The 18,231-nt window shown below is 36.7% G+C and overlaps 1 protein-coding gene and 1 non-coding gene across 3 annotated transcripts in view; both read left to right on the forward strand.

Moving 5' to 3' along the window:
• The window catches only part of SYNPR (synaptoporin), a 395,446-nt gene that overhangs the window by 206,593 nt on the left and 170,622 nt on the right, over positions 1-18,231 (forward strand). The window lies entirely within an intron of this gene.
• LOC130455735 (U6 spliceosomal RNA) lies at positions 15,463-15,572 on the forward strand. The gene has a single exon (XR_008913829.1). It is a non-coding gene; the product is annotated as a U6 spliceosomal RNA (small nuclear RNA).

Genomic DNA, 18,231 nt, shown 5'->3' on the forward strand with positions numbered 1-18,231 from the left:
TTTTTGTGCTTCCTTTACCAAGCTGTTGATTCTTTTTCATGTTTTTCCTATATCACTCTCATTTCTTTCCCCAATTTTTCTATTACATCTCTTATTTGTTTTTGTTTTAATCTTTTTTGAGCTCTCCCATTAGTTCTTTTGGGGCTTGAGAGCAATTTATATTTTTCTCAAAGACTTGGTGCAATAGTATTGGATTTGTTGTTTTCTTCTGAGTTTGAGTCAAGTTTGTCATCAAAATGATTTTCAATATTAAGTTTCTTTTTTGTTGATGTTTGCGCATTTTCCTGCCTTTTTCTTTTCTTTTACTTTAAAGAACTGTTAAAGTTGGGCTCTGTAACTGTGGTGAAGAGAGCACTGCCAAGCTTTAGGTTCTTTTTGCAAATGATTTCAGAGCTGGCACTGGGGATATATCTGCTTTTAGTTCTTCCATGGTGGTATGATACAAGGAGAAATGTGTTTAATACACTCGTAGCCTATGCTCTGGTCTGTGAGTAATCCCAAGCACCTTACCCTTTGGAACTGTGACCAGGGTCCCCTGTTCCCCTGTGGCTGCAAGTGCTAGTGTATGTTGGTATTCCTCATCACCCTGGGACTGGGGCCTAGTTCTGTGTATGGGCAAAGGGACAACAGTCTTTCACCCAAAGCCAACAAAGGGACCCCTATAATCTTCTTCTGAGCAGCTGTCTGACCCCCATTACATTCTGACCCCCATTACATTCTGTGACTGAGAGTGATGGAAGTCTTGGCTGCTTCTTTGGCTGTACTGATGGGCCCTGCCCTAGAATGCTATACTCTGGGTACACTAGATCCTCCTGCTGGCCATCTAAGTCATTTTGGGCTAAAAAAGTCCTTCCCCTTTTCTTGTTGTGGGTTATGCTGCTCCAGAATTTGCTTTGAGGCTTTATATCATTGCTTTTTAGAGGGTAATTTGGTAGAAATCAGAATGGCTCTGCCCCCCAATGGGCTTTGTGACTTTAGACAAGTACTCAGTTTTCCCTTACATAAAATGAAGTTGAATAGATTTAGGTAGCAAAGTGGATAGAGTTCTGGGTCAGGTATCAGGATAATATGAGTTCACATTTTTTTTCTCAGACAGTTACTAGCTATAATCCTGGCAAGTCACTTTATGATTGTCTTCCTGGCTTCCTCAGATTTAAATAGGTACATTAATAGCAGCTATCTCCCAAATTTTTTAAGACAAAGTGAAATGATGTCTGTAAAATACTGAGCACAGTGCCTAGCACATAGGAAACACACAAATAGTCAGCTATTAATGGTAAATTTTAGGAAGGCCTGAGAGCATTATGAGAGTGGGCCAAAAAAGGGAGATAGGCTTCAAATATGAGGGCAAATACTTTAATTCATACTTATAAGATGATGGACTCTGAGAAGTCAGTTAAGAATTTTTTAAACAAAGTACTTAATACCATGAACTCTCATGTAATTCCCAAGACCAGTAAAGTAAACAAAAACAGATGGACACCATCAGTGTCAAACAGAATTGTAAAAAGTGGAATCTAAACTAGACATTTGTACTATCACAACTGAAATACTGTGTGCATATCTCATCATTGTGCTTTGAGAAATCAGGGAAAAGACACCTAAAATTGTTAAGAGGTTAGGTTTTCCAAGTAAGGATAATTTGATACTTTGATGAATCAGTAATTTCATTGCTGGGCATACTGCCTTAAAATGGTGGGAACTGTAAACCATCTAAGCTCTCATCCTGGGTGATAGTTGTCCATTTCCTCCCAAGTCTTTTACACAGGGTCCAGCCAACACAATGGAAGTACATCTTCTGTATCTTTTAATGTTATTGGGATATCATTCAAGTATATGAATTGTCCATTGATTATCCATTATTCTTGCTATGTGAAAACTCCATCTTTTTATCTGCCAATACATGTGTTTCATAATTCTTCTTTGGTAACCTGTGATTGGCTACTTAATCTCTTTTTCCATTGCTGCCTTGAGAAGGGAGACCAAAGAAATGAGGGCTTTTCTTCCTAGAAACATAATACTAAAAAAAGACATTTCAAAATCTATTAAAGCATTAAAAGTAGTGATATGGGGGGGGCAGCTGGGTAGCTCAGTGGATTGAGAGCCAGGTCTAGAGAAGGGAGGTCCTAGGTTCAAATCTGGCCTCAGCCACTTCCCAGCTGTGTGACCCTGGGCAAGTCACTTGACCCCCATTGCCTAGCCCTTACCACTCTTCTGCCTTGGAGCCAATGCACAGTATTGACTCTAAGATGGAAGGTAAGGGTTTTATAAAAAAAAGTAGTGATATCAAAACTATAAACTATTTTTTAAACAACAGAATACCAGAATGGGGCAAGAACATGGTGGATCTCTTAGTTAAGGTTTAGGATAAATAAAATTAATTACTTTTGTTTAAAATGTATAGAACACATTATCACAAGAGATGGTCCAGACTGAAAATATGAATAGGAGAATCTTATTCAATTTAAAAGTCATTGCAACATATACAAGTATGTTATCTGAATACATCAGTGTATCTATATGTATATATTATGTGTGTGTGTGTGTGTGTGTGTGTGTATTATATGTAGTGCTTTCAGAAGGACTGGACAATTTCCTCCCAAGGAATCTTGAACTCTGTGAGGTAGTTAGTGTAAGAATTATCCTCTTTTTACAGATGAAGAAGGTAAGCCTATAAGTGTTTAAGTATTTTGACTATGATCAAACATCTCTTGGGAGCAGCTAGGTGGCTCAGTGGATTGAGAGCCAAAGCCCAGAGATGGGAGATCCTAGGTTCCAATCAGACCTCAGGCACTTCCTAACTATGTGACCCTAAACAAGTCACTTAACCCCCATTGCCTAGCCCTTAACCACTCTTCTGCCTTGGAACCAACTCACAGTATCAATTCTAAAATGGAAGGTAAGGGTTTAAAAAACAATCTCTTAAGTGTCTTAGGGAGGATATAAACAAAACTATTGACTCCCAACTCTAGTATTCTAGCAGTCGTGCCATAAATTAATGTACATTAGCTACTTACCCATTAGTAAATAGAATTAAGGATAGTAGGGTTAAATACTTTTGTCATTTCAGTTGAAAACATATTGTCTCACTGGCTACACTTCTAGTCATGTCTCCTATCCTGAAGTGTCAGAATCAGAGACAAATCATAGTAAGACATAATGTGGCATTCTTTATGCTTGTCATGTACCAAAAGAATAGTTATTGTCCCTGGAAATAAGGATACCAGATTCTCTTATTGCTGTTTTGGTCATTCTCATTCACAATTAAGTAAACTTTGTGTGGACTCAAAAGTCTGACTTTTGAGGCCCCAGATAAATTCCTGTGGGCCATGTTTGGAAGTTAGAAAGGAAAAGCACTTGGAAGACTTATGAAAGGAATATTCTAGTCCTGGACGTGCCCATTATTCTTCCTATAGAATATTGACTGAATTAGTATTTTTTTCCTAGTATATGGGTGGTCCAACCCACTGGTAGCTCATAATTGAACAATTAATAAAATGCTAAGTCATAACAATCATCTTTAATGGCCCCTGGCACCTTTCCCAAAATACAAAAGACCCTCAAAGTCCATTGTTCTTCAAGTTCCCATTAAAATAATGGTCTAAAACTGAGATCAATTCCACTAAGCACTTCTTCATATTCCATTAATATTGTTAGTATATTCTAGAACCTATTAAGATCATAGGTCCTCCAAGAGAATGACTAGAAGGCCTGAGATAGATGTTTTTTGAGTAAACGTAGTGGGAGTTTGTCGTCTTGATTGGGGTTGGGGAAGAAAATATCTCATCTACATTGCTTCATTTTCCCTCACCTTTGTTGCTCATGCCCTATCTCATACTGTTTTTCATTTCTTACCAAGCATGATTTTTTAAGGCAAATGGAAATGGTTACCCCATTCAACTAGGAAAATGACTAAAGGTGTGAAAAATGGTTAGAGAGCTCCCAAATATCTTGATGATCTAATATTATCTTACAACATTCTTTTATACCCATATTATAAATCTCTGAGACAGGGCATCATAATTGAAATGGTGGCTCAAATAAATAGAGTCTGGCATAGTACATGCTATATACTATATTGCAAAATAGGTTATATGAGTAAAGTGCTTCTCTACTAGAGCCTCTAAAAAGAAATGCCACATAAAATATTTTTCTGCTTTTCATCTTAACTTTTGCATGACCCTTGTACCTCCCACAGATTATTCCATTTGTAGTAATGGAGCAAACACAGCACTTACAGTAAATCACATCTGCTTTAGTTGGTAGTAATAATAACAATACCACTAGAAATTTAAATAGATCTTTATGTGTTGCACAGGAACTTTGGCTCTATTAGCTCATTTAATAGTCACAACTTTATATTGCAGGCATATTATTGCCATTTTATAAAGAGGGAAATGCAGGTTCAGAGTTGGTCAATCACATGGGCATGATCATACAGGTTATCAAATATGAAGGCAGGATTTTGAAGTCAGCTCTCTCCTGACTCCAGGTGCAGTAGGCTTTCCATTGCCACATGCTAGCTCTCTTCCTAGAAAATTTATAAATCTCTGATAGTTTTAGAAATAGAAGAGATGTTTGGGAAATTGGGGGGGGTCATTGACTCCAATGTCCTTGTTTTACAAAAGAAACTGAAGTTTAAAGATATTAAATGTGGGCACCTAGATGGAAGGCCAGACCTAGAGATGGAAGATTCAGGATTAAAATTTGGTCTCAGACACTTCTTAGTCGTATGACCCTGGGCAAGTGATTTAACTCCAGTTGCTTAGCCTTACTCTTCTTCTACCTTGGATCCAATATTTGGTATTGATCCTAAGACAGAAGGTACAGGTTTAAAAATAATATTAAAATGTTTCACAAGGTTATAAAACTAGCAAGTATCCAAAGTGAGATTCAAACCAGCTCTCTTTGATTCCAGCTCTAGTACTTCTAGTACTATCCACTATATCAGATTTCCCCCCCCTCTTTGTTCCCTACTTTATGTTTACAATTAAGTTGCTCTGCAGTATCAAGAAATCAGGGGACAACTGGGTAGCTCAGTGGATTGAGAGCTAGGCCTAGACACAAGAGGTCCTAGGTTCAAATCTGGCCTTAGACACTTCCCAGTTGTGTGACCCTGGGAAAGTTACTTAACCCCCATTGCCTGGTCCTTACCCTCTTCTGCCTTGGAACCAATACACAGTATTGATTCCAAGATGGAAAGTAAGGGTTTAAAAACATTTTTTAAAGAAAGAAATCACTCTAACTCTGTCTTTCCTAGAAGTGTAGAATGAAGGCAATTCCCCTACCACAAATTTATCTACCCATTTCTTCCACCCCTCCATTCCAAATCTCCCATATGAATCTCCCATATCAGCCTACTGGTCAACCTATTAATTGTACAGACTGTCACCAAATACTTTTTTCCCCTATTAACTCTATTACTCTTACAAATGAGTTGCCCCAGTAGTCAATGCTGACAAAAGAAAAGAATCATTCCATTTCTTCTGTCAAAGCTACTTCTCACACAAAACTTCTTTCATTCATGTTCCTCCCCACCCCCACCACCGCAACCACCCCACACCCACTCCAAAGGAGCCCCTTTCCTTCTCAACCACTTCTACCACTGAATATGGACTGTATTATTAATTGGTCCCAAAGACTCATTTAGAGGCTCTTAAACTTCTGATATATTTAGATAAGGCTTTTTCTTTGTTATTGGATTTTGCATGTTCAATTCCCCCAAAGCAATTCTAATTGTTTTAATCTTCCAAAACTGTGGCTCAATAACTTTATTTCCCACTCCTACCTGGTGGACCTCCTCATCAAAATCGGGCCTACTGACCATTTTCTCCACTCATTTACACTTGCCTGCCAGGTGTATCAATAAATAGATCACCAGGTCTGGAGTCGGGAAGATCTGAGTTCAAATATGGCCTCAAGACACTTGCTAATTGTGTAACCTTGAGAAAGTCATTTAATCTTCTTTGCCTCAGTTACTTCAGCTGTAGAGTTGGAGAAGGAGATGGCAAACTCTTCAGTATCTGCTGAACAAAAAGAACTCCAAATGAGGTCATGAAGTCAAAATTACTGAAAATAAGGAACATAAAATGCTCCATGTCAAGATCCCAGTTATATTAGGGGTAATCCAGAAAGAACTGAAGTTTTGAGAATGTCTGAGTTTTCTAGTGTGAAGAATGAAGAAAGAAAAGAGAAAGGACTGAATTAGAAAGAATATTTGGGGGGGGTTTGATCTAGTTGATGACAAACTCTTTGAGTGAGGCATCATCTGCTGCCAGAAATAAAAATGCAATCACGTCATATTATACCCAGCCATTCTATGAAAGATCTAACTGAGGGAGTTTGTGACCAAATACTGATTTTAAAACCACTCTTTAAGAACTTTTTGATTGTGAGGTTAATAAGACCTTACATTCACCTAGAGACTTAAGTTATTTAAGCCTATTTTGTTCATATTTTCATATTTAATCTTCATAAGACTTCTAAGCTTAATGTAATATTATTGTTCAAATTGTCTAGTGTGAGAACTGACAAAGACAGAGAGAGAAAGAGAGAGAGAGAGAGAGAGAGAGAGAGAGAGAGAGAGAAGAGAGAGAGAGAGAGAGAGAGAGAGAGAGAGAGAGAGAGAGAGAGAGAGAGAGAGAGAGAGAGAGATTAGAGAAAAATTATGACTTGCAAATAGAATTTGACCTGGGAGGGAATGCTCTTCTTGTGACTTCCAGATTTTCTAACCACATGGTACTCCAAGTTAGTATTATCTAGAAAACATTAGGACTGACTGACTTTTAGCCCTGGTTCTGATGCTAATTTATGTAGTTGTAGCATTGACTATTTACCTGAGATAAAAGTGATTGGTAGGGAATGGAAGGAGTGGCAATATCATTGAGCAGTGGTTTCCAAACTTCTTTTGATTATGCATCACTTTCAGTAACAAATGTTTGAGTGCACATCTTTCAATATTTATATATTTGTCTACAAATTATATAATTGCACCCAGTGAGATTCACTTGGTCCAACCCAGACCTAAGTGGTAGAAGTAAGGGAGATCTTACATTCACTGCCCTTGAGCAGAGATTCTACCATCCATAGGATGATTGCTATAAACAAAAGGTTATCTGGAGAGCAGAAGGTAGTTATGGACAAAAGGAATGGGTTTTCACAATCATTCTGTGTAGCCATTGCAGTGGGTGTTTGGGTATTGATTAGATTATCAATGTCATGAGAAACCAATGGCCATGATAGAAAGGGTAAGATTGAGAACTTATGCAGAATTCTTGGGGGACAGTGAAGAAGCACAGTTCAGGAGTTTTGATTGTGGTTGTATTGGAGATATGCCTCATATTTTATAATTATATCAAGATAGTATTTGACTCATCCTTTCATTCTCAGATTGGTCCCGCCCCTCTTGAGAATGAACCATAACCTCCTTGAAGTTTACCCTGGCTCATACTTTGAAAATGACTGGCATGGAGGAAAGTACAACTACAGGAAGTCATACCAGGAGAGAGGGTATAATTCACCCATAAGTGTAAGGGCCAAACTGCCTCCATTCGCATGCCATTAAACTCATCATCATACCTGGATTAGTTGTACTATTTAGTGGCAGCCCTACCAATAATGCAAAGCACACAGATAGAAGTCACAGCAATCACCACAAGAAAGACTATCTGGAAAGGAAGCATCCCTTTTTAACAGCACCCTGGAATAAATTCATTTTCATCCAACATTTGATGTACATCTCCTCTTCCATTTATTCCCTCAGTTAAATAGTAATGATTGTATTTGCTTCTTTCCAAAAGACAAATAGATTATATGGTAGATAAAGAATTGGACCTCGAGTTAGGAACACTTGAGTTCTAATCCTGGCTCCAATACTTTCTAGCTATATGACCCAATGCAAGTTCCTTAACCTTTGTCTGTCTCAGTTTCCTCAACTGTAAAATAGGGATAACAATAGTACCTGCCTCACAGGATTGTTGTGAGGATCAAATGAGGTAAATTTGTAAAGTGTTTATTTAGCACATAGTAAAAACTTAATAATGCTTATTTTCTTCTGTCTACATCCTAAAGCCAAAGTAAGGATGAGAAGTGTTTTATTTGTCAAAGTTAAAGGAAGGAAATTTGGAAACTCATTTTTTCTCTTTTCTTCTTAAATTGCTATATCTTTTCAAACCATATATGGCCAAGAACTTTATTTGCCAAGCAAGTATTCTTTATTGGTATTGTAGTAGTGTACAATGCAAAAATAGAATTAATTTTTTGTTTACTTACTATTGCTCAGCTGTGCTAAAGAAGCATGCTTGGCAAAAAAAAATAACTCTTTGAGCTGCGTTTAATTTTCATTAGTGTCTCCTAATGTCCTATACCAATTATGTCATACCTTTTATAGACTGGGTGCCCAAACTGCAACCCTCATACTGCATGTGAGTCCCCTACCTTACCCCAGACAGGGGAGAGAGAAAGTACTCCCATTGGGCTGCTGGAAAGAGGGTGTGTCATGTGAGGAATGTCCTAGGTGTATGTGGAAAGGGAGAAGAAAGCGGCCCCCTCTGGTATGCATGCCATAGGTTTACCAACATGGTCCTATACCAATGCTCCATTCTGTAATGGAGAGGAAGTTTATGGTATCAGAGCAAAGACCCAAGAAAATGCTTCTAAGCTGAAAATGCTTTTCATATATCTAGTGTTTGAGGTGGTTGTTGATTGTCTAAGGATCAGTCTAACTCTAGAAGGAAAGGCATGTCAACACACTTTCTACCACTGCAACTTTCAAAGTCCAACTGTTAAGAGATTGAACTGAAAGTGATCCTAGATAACATCTGGTCCAATTTACATATGAATAAACTAAGGCACCAAGAGGCTAAGAGACTTGCCCAAGGCAACACAAGTTTTAAGTGTTAGAGCCATGATCCAACTTAGGGCCTCTTATGGCATCATCTATCTGCCATAGATGCTTAAGACAAATAATTTTTTCCCATTTTTATAGATGTCAATTAAGGGTCATAAAGCTTTAATGACTTCCCAAAAGTCCAATTAACCAATAAATGGAATTTGAATTCACCTCCTTCTAGTGTACTTTTACCATATCATACTATTTTAATATTTGTTCAATCAAGCAATTAGTCAAAAAAGTTACTTATTAAATATTTCATAAAAAGTAAACCTAAAAAGTCATTATTACTTGCTTATTGTGTACCAGCTACCATGTTGTGCCCAGAAATGCAAACTCAAAAGTGAAACACTCTCTCCCTCAAAGAGATTCCATTCCATACTTTTGTAATAGGTACATAGGGTTTAAATCTTGAAGAAGCCTAGACATTATTTAGACCAAGCCTCTCACCTTACAGCTTCTATAAGGAACACTAGGAAGGAAGAGCCCTACCTAGGAACACTGATGCAAGAGCAAGTGGTGCTTATTTAGGATTCAAGCATAAAGGCAGAGAATCTTCTGTGTTTGTTGAGGGAGGAGTGTTATCAGCCTCATGGTGGGTAGCCACTGATGGGAAAGGGGCCTGGAAACTATAAAAATGTATTCTAAGAAAATATAAGGGGCAAATGCTATTAAATTATTAGCTGTGACTGATAGTGCAGAGGAGAAAGAGTAGCCACTAGAGGTTAGAAACCTATCCTGGGAAAAAATGAACACTGCTTGACTCCTACGACAGGCAAAGAAGGAACTGGGAAGGAGAAGTATATCCCAGGTGTGCTTCTAAGTTTTCTGGCCTAGAGAAAAACCCCAATAACTTCACCCTAATTGTAGTTTTGATGAGAGGTGGCCAGAGAGAGATGTAGGGATTTTCCTAGGGTCATGTATATAGCAAGTAATAGAACTTCAGTCTAAGCTCAGGGCCTCTAATACCAAATGCACTATTCTTTTCACTCTTACAGAGCTGTTTAAGATGACAATCTTTTCAGTATTCTAGAGAAGTTCCCCGTGAATCAAATATTTGTCACCAGAATCACATTTAAAATGCATTAGGAAGCCCCAAGGTAAATCTTAAATATAATTGTAATTTAATGTGATACCTCTGGCCATCTTCCCAAAGAAAATCTGCTCTTCTGAATTATGTTTTCCACTCATTTCCAACAATTAACAACTCACTGACTAGTAGGCAGAGTCTAAGGTAAGCAGTTGGAATTTTGTGCATATATGAAGAATGGTTACATGATCATTTCATATGATAGCAAATGATTGGGGAAGATATTTGGTGACCAAAGAGAAAATCATGTCATAGGTATCATGTTTGGAATGAAGAATCAATGAATCTCCAGCTTATGAGGGGTAGTGGGGGTCATCTCATCTAATCTATATCCAAAATTTTTAAAGTTTTGTAGAACATCCCAGGCAAGCTGTCATCCAAATTTGTCTGAAGATCTTCAGTATGGGGATCATGCATATTATCCGAGGCAACCCAATAGATTCTTGAATGACTCCTTGGATAGGTCTATGTTTTAAGAAGTTTCCTCTTTCACAAATCAATCATTCAATCAACAAGTTTTGCTCACTGTTCAAGGCTCTTGGGATACAAAATAGGAAAAAAAACATACACAGGGTATACCAAGGATCTTGGGGCAAGTTCAAGCTATTGAACCTTAAAATGACCATAAGTCTTTTTAGGAAATGCTGTATAAGAATATATAGAATTTATACAAAATGCATGGTAATTTTTGGAGGACAGGTACTAGCAGATGGGAGGTGGGTCAGAAAAGACCCCATCAAGCTACTTCTACTCATTACTTCTAGCTATGCCCATAAGAGACAGGCAGAAAAATTCTTACCCCTCTCCAAATAAAATCAATTCAAATAATATTAAAGTTTAATATATAGAGATATATACTCATATATGTGTGTACTATGGAGAGAGGGGGCTATAAACTTTTGAAAGGGCTTTACATAAAGTACCTCATTGATCTTCACCATAATCCTTTGAGTTAGATATTATTATTGTTGCCCTTTTATAAATGAGGAATTTAATGCTGAGCAAAGTTAGGTGAGTTTCATAGCATCATAGTGATTATCTGATCAACATTCAAACTTAAATATTCTTAATTTTGAACCTAACACTCATTAGATTACATAAACATTTTCAATGCATATGTATATGTATATAAACTTTAAAACTCTTGAGGATTTTATGTGAAGTGTATAACTAATTTTGACTCTCTGGACTTGATTGTGGCTGAATGTATTAGCTAGCAATTGCAATTTAATCATCAGTCTTTGGGGATGAGTACCATAAAGTTTCTTTCCTCTAGTTCTTCAATATTTTAAAACTGAATTTATATGGACATTGAAACTCAGTAGGAAGATGCTTCTTTGGCCACACTTAAATCTGACTGGGGAGAAAGTGGAAATCCATCACCCTCAGCTCCTCCACTCAAATAGTTCAATAGAACAGATGAAGATTTAGTATTCCTGTCCTCGTTGAGTATGACTTTAGCAATCCAGCAAATCAAGATGTAAAGTCAGAGGAGAAATGAAAATAGGGGAGGCAATCTGCTAAGAGAGGGAAAAAACCAAATTCTATTCAGTTAGGATGTGAATACATGAAACACGATGAGAAAGCTATTGGATTCCAGTGACAAGAGTTTCAATCACTAAACTCTAGAATGGTTTTATTAATTTGCTCACCATATTAACCTGAGGTCAACATTTATATTACACTCTCCAAAATAAGAGAATATCATTGGTTTGCTTTGCCAAGGCTTCATTTTTAAAATAATGAAAAACCCATCTGTTCTAATTGTCCATTACCTTCCTGGTTGCCAGTGCTGCTCTCATATGTCTTTCTTTTTCTTTTTGGAGAGAGGAACTTGAGAGTATGAGATATGAGAGGTGGGGCATCCCAGGACATCTGGCCATCTTAAACAAGAGCATCCCAATACCAAATGGAAGGCTTTAATGTTTTTTCTAATGGACACAACCTCAAAGTTTTGATGGGTCATAAATTAGATTAGAGCTCTTCCATTCAACTAGAGGCATCTTAACTGAAGTACAATTTCAGCTTGTCAGTAAACAATAATTAAGTCATAAATAATAGAGCACCATTGATGGGCAATGGCCTTTCCTGTAATAAGAAATTTTAAGATGATGGGACAACGGAAGCATTTTTTTCTTCCTTATTCTCTTTGGTACAAGATACTAGTAAAAGCCAGTCATCTAGTTAAAGTCACAGTCTGTGATGCTTGTTATGTTCATGTGAGAGAAAAATCACAAACTTAGAACGAAAAGGGCCCTTGGAAAAGTGGTCTTGGAGTGGGGCTCAAGTTCTACTTCTGGCATTAGCTTTGAGATCAAAACAAGCAAGTTCTTTTCTCTCTCTGAGCATCATCTTCCTTATCGATAAAATGAAGGTAATACCTATAGAAATAACCTCACAGGGTTATAAGGACCGTGAAATGGCACAATGTTTGGAAAATGTTTTTCAGCCTCAAAGATACTAACATTGACCATATAATTCACCCCACCACCACCACTATATTACTTTACAGAAACGAAGGCTCAGAGAGATTTATTGACTTGTCCAAGGTCACATAGGTAATAGCCCAGATTTGGGCCTTTAGAGTCTCTTACACAAAAGTCCCATTGGAGTTAAATAAGTGAATTTTTCTACTTCTCAGCCAACATTTAATACACAAATGTGGTCAACTGTTATGGTCAATAGAAATAAAACCAATAAAGAGTTCTCATCTTCTATTTCTTTTTTCCCTTTTAAAATAGCATTTTATTGATATTTTTCTTTCTGTAACACTTTCAATTCCTAGTATGTCTTCCCCTTTGGGATGTGAGTCATCCCTTATAAACATGATTTTTTAAGAGAGAGAAAGGATCTCATATTTTCTAAATGGCTTAAATTTCAGAATATGATCAAAGCTGCCCTACTCCATTTAGTTACTGTTGGGTGACAGCAGTAGTATAATCAGATGTCCAGTTCTGTATTTTTTAATCCAACCAGGCTATATCATTTTTGAATTGCATCATTTTTATCATTTTAGAAACTCAGGGAGAGAATTTCAAGTCTTAGTAAATAGGAAATAATTGAAGAAGTCACTGTGCTATTCATTTTCCTTGGTGTTGGACATACTGAGAGGGAATGCCCATCTAAAATGTAACTGATCTTCCTCAAATTCAACAAATTTACCTCTTGTTGGAAGCCCACTTTGTCACAGGCACCATAGAGAGCAGATTCTGCATTACCCTAAAAGACAAGGGTAATAATAACTTAAAAATGAACAAATAGACAAATGAAGGAGCATATTTAAGATTAGAAAATCGGCTACTAATAACAAAGGATACATTTCTAGGAGGTGATGCTGCTTTCCTCTGATTAGTCTCTCACTTAAAGGATCTCAAATTAGGCAAAAAGAAGTGAGAATATGATTAGTAATGTATATCTATTGGGAAGGGGACGGTTCAAGGAGGGCAAATGACTGACTTCTTTAATCACCATATTTGTGATAACAGGTTTCAGGGGCAGAACATTTTGGAAGGTTCCCTCAAAACTGCACTTTGAGTTTGCCAAGGAAACTAGATTCTAGGCAGTTTTATAATCTCCACTTAAACCACCTCTGAAATAGTTGATTCTTGAGTTAATGACACAGTGGCATGTACCTATGTGACTCATTTGGATCCTTATTCATTTCTCTATATTCCTTCTAAGATAATGGCTAGAGCTCATCCCTTGTCTTGGGCTTTTTCAGAGTTCTTTTATCTTTTTCAAGTGCATTCATCCTGTTCCCCCATTACCTTGGGAAATTCTCAAGGGGTTTCAAAGATGCTAGCTTCTATTTTTTTTTTGGTAGGATTATAGTAGCATAGATTTAGACCTTGATTATCCTTACGTCCATCCTTATTCCCTCATTTTCAAAATGAGGAAATGGAGACAAAGAGGGGAATTGAGGGTCAAAGGCACACATGTATTAAGTGGCAAAGCCAACATTTGAACACTGAATTTCAACTCCAAAGCAATTCTTTTTTCCCAGTGGACAACAATGCTCCCCCCACACTATGCCTAGTACCTTATCTTAGGTATGGACTTAGCATAATGTTCTTGAACAGTTGTGATGTCTTTCTTTCAAGGAGAGATACTCTAATGGAATCTAATTATGGGTCAATACTTTGAAAACTCAAGTAAATGTGATGGGAGTGAACATGGGCAGATAGGGGCAGGTTGAGCTGGGCGGTAAAATTGAAATGGCCTTGAGTGAAAAACAAATTGAAATTCATCAAGTTATATCAAACCATGGATTCCAGAATCCCTTCTCTGGGTCATATTCATTAGAGATATATAGATACAAGGACATGATAGCACAGAAATTATTGTTCATCTGTCTGCCTACTTATAACCCCTTTCTATTTTGACAATGGCTGGTGCCCTGCCTCTTAATTGTTGCAGGCTTGGCTGGAGCAGCCAGAGCTTATTAATAAATATGTGATATTGACATTATCATAGATTTATGTTTAATCTTCCCAGTCAGGTAAAAGAGTAAGAGTAAATCCATGACTATGCATGAATTTCTTTTTTCTCACCTAGTTTACAAGCCTTCCTTTCAAGCAGGAATGTCTGCATAGCATCCAGTTAAGGGTCAGTTCTTTAAAAAACTACACAAAAAGGCTTATCTTGGGGAATAGTAAAAATAGGGTGAAAGTGGGTGGGGATGTGGTGAAAGACGTACAAAATGCAGTTCAGCATCAGGATTCAAAGACATAAGTAGGCATCCTGTCATCCAGGAGAAATTTATGGAGTGGGAGAGGGGAAATAAAAAAGCTGAAAGAAGAAAAAAAGTCAGACAAGAGGTTTATTCCTGCTCCTAAACAAAGATATGTTTTTTCCCCTCTTCTCCTCTACCTTTCCAATTTCAATCATTCCAACTCTGCTCCTTTATTTTCTTCCAAGGACTGTTATCCTCCCCTTCCAACCTTGAGGGTAGTCTTTAGACCAGTGTAGGGAAGAAGTACTCCCAAGTGTTGATGTCTGGGACAAAGCTACAGTCATCTTATCCTAAAAAAAGTTCAGCAGGAATGGAACCTTTAAAGAGCCAGAGACCAAAACCAGCTAGAACATTGGTTCTTGAATTGTGTCCTGGAGACCTTTGGAGATACCTGAGATCTTTTCAGAAGGTCCACAAGGCCAATACTATTTTCATAAAAATACTAAGATATTATTTACTTATTAAAATACTTTTTCCAACTAGACATTTGTGTGAGGCCAGATTTCATCATATACTTCAATCAAAACAACCTATCAGAAACAGATTATAAGTAAAAGCAAATTTGAAAATCCCTTTGCCTTCTATTAAGCTAGACATTAAAGAGATTTACAACAATATTTGAAAACAATGCCATTCTCAAATTTTTGAAAATGTATATAATGGATTTGTTGCTGCTATTTCTAATAAATTAATACATTTTGCAATTTTATCAGTTTTAATTTTTGGAAGGATAAGTATCAATATAGCCCAGTGCTCATTTTGGCATCACGTGTCCTAAAATTGGAATGATACTGAGAAGATAAGAATGGTCCCTGCATAAGGATGAAATGAAAATTTATTGTGCTCCATAAAAAATATTTGATATATCTTATTTAAAAAAAAGCCTGTCTCCTCATTAATTATGAGTATAAAGGGGTCCTGTGACCAAAAAATATGAGTCACTGAACTAGAATATTAACCAATGCTTTGTCTAGTGTTCCTTTAACACTCCTTGCCTCTGTCCTAGCACTCCCATCATTGTTTCCCCTATTTGGTCTTCCTTTTATTTCTAACTGAGGAGTGTAACTAGTAGGAAGAAACTGTAGTCCATATACAACTTTGCCATCTGTACTATCTCTGTGATCTTGGGAAAGTCACTTAAATTTGGGGGGCCTCAGTTTCCCATCTGCAAAATGAAGTAGTTAGAAACAATTCCTACTAAGAGCTAAATCTAATGTAGTCTAAATAATTTCCTAAATCACAAAACAGGATTTGAAGCCAGTCTTTTGATTCTAAACAGACATGTTTCCATTATATCACTATGTTATTTTACATTCAATTACCAAAAATAATGATTTCAGCTTATCTTCATATATGTACTTGAGGAAAATTATATAAGAAGACTCCTCATATCTATGGCCCTCTCTCTTCTTTATAAAAGTGCCAAATCATAGGAAACAATTAATCAACCCTTCTTGACTTCACTTGAACAAAGAATCCCTTTTCCTATAACTTCTACAATGTTATTTCTCAGGTCAAACTATGACTTTTCTATAATAATTTCAATCCCATTTAGCTATGTTTTCATTGAACCAAATTTACTCAACACAACCAGTTTTTCACACTAAAGGTAATCTTAGATGGTGCTTTTTCCTTTTCTATTTAATTTTCCCAACAGGACAGGTCTTTGATTTTTTCCACATCTTTCTGTGTAAGATAGGATTTGAACTCAGGTTTTCCTAATTCCATTATACCACACCATCAATCCAATTTGGTGAATGGAATTATTTAGAGCTAGTGATTTCTGGATAAAAGTGATCTATAATGATGTCTCTCTTACTCTGGGGAAATTATTTATATACCTAAAATGAGGCCAATCCTATGTATAACCAGTGTCTATCCCCTAAAAGAATGGATGAGAATTAACAAATTGCATGTCATGAGGGCCGGGGAACATGTGTCTCTTCCCATGTAGTGGAGTAAAATGTGCCCATATCCAAGAGACTTCCTTCTCTCCCTATTCCCTCCATATATACTTAGCAATGAAGTGCAGGATGTTAAATGCTAAAGGTTATAGACCATTCTGGTCACAGTTGGCAATCTGGTTTGTTTTTTGTGGTCTCCATTTTTTTCATTGAATTGGAACACTAAAAAAAGAGAACATAATAATAGTAATAATCTGTAAAAAGTTCAGTTCCATATGAAGCTAACTATCATTACCCAGCACTTTCTCTCTCCCCCCAGGCATTGTGCTCTCAGTTTTTCCTGAAGAACACAGTTATATTGGCTGATAAAAGCTAAGTCCAAGAGCTTCCTCCTTAGTGAGGCAAATTACAATTTAGGGAAGAGGCACACTTATATCTTTTATTCCTCTGATGAAATTTGTGTCAGATAACTTCCTCTTCTAATACATTCCACATGAATCATTTTTCCTACACTAGAATTCAGATCATTTTCCAAGTTTTATCAAGGGAAATGATGAGGAAGGAAGAATCACACGCACACACACAAAACAAACAAAAATTTCTGGAAAATTCTTATCATGAGATGGTTTTAGTTCATTTTCCTCTGCTTTGTTTCTCTACACCTGAATGAAGAGTTAGCAAAAAAGCATGAATTTTTTTTGTGTTTACCCAAGAGCAAACTCCAACATTAGTGGTGAGTCAATGGCCATAGATGTAGTGGTGACAGAGCACTAGGTCAGGGAACTTCAGTTCTAGACTTAGCTCTTTCATTAACTAATTGAATGCCCATTAATAACTCGTCTGTTTCTTGGCTTGCCTATCAAATGAAAACAATGCCACCTATCCTTGCTAAGTCCAATGTGATTATTAGGCCATGGGCTGTGATAGAAGAAGCCATGGATTTAGAGCCAAAAGAAGTGTTTTTTAATATCAGCTCCACTTTTCAATAACTTTATGTTCTTGAGCAAGTAAAATGCCTTCTCTTTTTTTTAAACCTTACCTTCCATCTTGGAGTCAATACTGTGTATTGGCTCCAAGGCAGAAGAGTGGTGGTAAGGACTAGGCAATGGGGATTAAGTGACTTGCCCAGGGTCACAGAGCTCAGAAGTTTCTGTGGTCTGATTTGAACCCAGGACCTCCCATCTCTAGGCCTGACAAAATGACATCTCTTGAACATCAATTTTTCTCTTCTGTGAAATGAAGAGTCAGATTACAGGTAGTTTGGAAAGCAAATTCTTTATTAACTAGAAAGCATTATTTAATGTGAGCTGCTATTTTATTGATATATATTTTATGGGATTATTGCAAGGAATAAATAAGATTCTGTTACAATGGATATTTTATTTTATTCAATAATAATAATAATAATAGTTATCTTGGGTGTAAGAAAATGTTTGAAAGACAGGTAGATTAATTGCAATTAAATTCAACTAAGCAAATATTTGTTAAATGTCCATTATATAAAAAGTATTCTGATTAGTGAAATGGATTTAAATTCAACAAATATTCCCTGCCTTCAAGAATCACATTAGATTAGGAAGATATAAGATATAAACTAGTAGATGAATACAAAATC

This window comes from Monodelphis domestica, chromosome 7, assembly GCF_027887165.1.
Source record: "Monodelphis domestica isolate mMonDom1 chromosome 7, mMonDom1.pri, whole genome shotgun sequence".
In the NCBI taxonomy this organism is placed as follows: domain Eukaryota; kingdom Metazoa; phylum Chordata; class Mammalia; order Didelphimorphia; family Didelphidae; genus Monodelphis; species Monodelphis domestica.